Below are 2,500 nucleotides of genomic sequence, written 5' to 3'. Positions count from 1 at the left end.
CCACCACGTAAAAAAAAAAAAAAAAAAAAAAAAATTTTGAAGTAATAGCGCCAGCCCTGCCCTGCTCGCCCTGCTCTGCACAGGACCAATCAAGTTCACGCCACCACCACGTAAAAAAAAAAAATATATAAAAATTTTTGAAGTAATAGCGCCAGCCCTGCCCTGCTCGCCCTGCTCTGCACAGGACCAATCAAGTTCACGCCACCACCACGTAAAAAAAAAAAAAAAAAAAAAAATTTGAAGTAATAGCGCCAGCCCTGCCCTGCTCGCCCTGCTCTGCACAGGACCAATCAAGTTCACGCCACCACCACGTAAAAAAAAAAAAAATTTTTGAAGTAATAGCGCCAGCCCTGCCCTGCTCGCCCTGCTCTGCACAGGACCAATCAAGTTCACGCCACCACCACGTAAAAAAAAAAAAAAAAAAAAAAATTTTAAGTAATAGCGCCAGCCCTGCCCTGCTCGCCCTGCTCTGCACAGGACCAATCAAGTTCACGCCACCACCACGTAAAAAAAAAAAAAAAAAAAAATTATTCAAGTAATAGCGCCAGCCCTGCCCTGCTCTGCACAGTACCAATCAAGTTCACGCCACCACCACGTAAAAAAAAAAAAAAAAAAAAATTTTTGAAGTAATAGCGCCAGCCCTGCCCTGCTCGCCCTGCTCGCCCTGCTCTGCACAGGACCAATCAAGTTCACGCCACCACCACGTAAAAAAAAAAAAAAAAAAAAAATTTTTAAGTAATAGCGCCAGCCCTGCCCTGCTCGCCCTGCTCTGCACAGGACCAATCAAGTTCACGCCACCTCCACGTAAAAAAAAAAAAAAAAAAAAAAATTATTCAAGTAATAGCGCCAGCCCTGCCCTGCTCTGCACAGTACCAATCAAGTTCACGCCACCACCACGTAAAAAAAAAAAAAAAAAAAATTTTTTTAAGTAATAGCGCCAGCCCTGCCCTGCTCTGCACAGTACCAATCAAGTTCACGCCACCACCACATAAAAAAAAAAAAAAAAAAAAAATTTTGAAGTAATAGCGCCAGCCCTGCCCTGCTCTGCACAGGACCAATCAAGTTCACGCCACCACCACATAAAAAAAAAAAAAAAAATTATTCAAGTAATAGCGCCAGCCATGCCCTGCTCTGCACAGGACCAATCAAGTTCACGCCACCACCACAAAAAAAAAAAAAAAATTATTCAATTAATAGCGCCAGCCCTGCCCTGCTCTGCACAGGACCAATCAAGTTCACGCCACCACCACGTAAAAAAAAAAAAAAAAAAAAAAAAAATTATTCAACTAATAGTGAAAGCCCTGCCCTGCTCTGCACAGGACCAATCAAATTCACGCCACCACCACAAAAAAAAAAAAAATATTGAAGTAATAGCGCCAGCCCTGCCCTGCTCGCCCTGCTCTGCACAGGACCAATCAAGTTCACGCCACCACCACGTAAAAAAAAATTAAAAAATTATTCAATTAATAGCGCCAGCCCTGCCCTGCTCTGCACAGGACCAATCAAGTTCACGCCACCACCACGTAAAAAAAAAAAAAAAATTATTCAAGTAATAGCGCCAGCCCTGCCCTGCTCTACACAGGACCAATCAAGTTCACGCCACCACCACGTAAAAAAAAAAAAAAAAAAAAAAATTCAATTAATAGCGCCAGCCCTGCCCTGCTCTGCACAGGACCAATCAAGTTCACGCCACCACCACATAAAAAAAAAAAAAAAAAAAAATGATTCAAGTAATAGCGCCAGCCCTGCCCTGCTCTGCACAGGACCAATCAAGTTCACGCCACCACCACGTAAAAAAAAAAAATAAAAAAAATTATTCAAGTAATAGCGCCAGCCCTGCCCTGCTCTGCACAGGACCAATCAAGTTCACGCCACCACCACGTAAAAAAAAAAAAAAAAATTATTCAAGTAATAGCGCCAGCCCTGCCCTGCTCGCCCTGCTCTGCACAGGACCAATCAAGTTCACGCCACCACCACGTAAAAAAAAAAAAAAAAAAAATTTTTGAAGTAATAGCGCCAGCCCTGCCCTGCTTGCCCTGCTCTGCACAGGACCAATCAAGTTCACGCCACCACCACGTAAAAAAAAAAAAAAAAAAAAAATTTTTGAAGTAATAGCGCCAGCCCTGCCCTGCTCGCCCTGCTCTGCACAGGACCAATCAAGTTCACGCCACCACCACGTAAAAAAAAAAAAAAAAAAAATTTTTTAAGTAATAGCGCCAGCCCTGCCCTGCTCGCCCTGCTCTGCACAGGACCAATCAAGTTCACGCCACCACCACGTAAAAAAAAAAAAAATAATAAAAAATTTTGAAGTAATAGCGCCAGCCCTACCCTGCTCGCCCTGCTCTGCACAGGACCAATCAAGTTCACGCCACCACCACGTAAAAAAAAAATTTTTTGAAGTAATAGCGCCAGCCCTGCCCTGCTCGCCCTGCTCTGCACAGGACCAATCAAGTTCACGCCACCACCACGTAAAAAAAAAAAAAAAAAAAAAATTTTTGAA

This window comes from Acipenser ruthenus, unplaced genomic scaffold (genome assembly GCF_902713425.1).
Source record: "Acipenser ruthenus unplaced genomic scaffold, fAciRut3.2 maternal haplotype, whole genome shotgun sequence".
NCBI lineage: Eukaryota > Metazoa > Chordata > Actinopteri > Acipenseriformes > Acipenseridae > Acipenser > Acipenser ruthenus.
Note: the sequence above shows the minus strand (reverse complement) of the source record.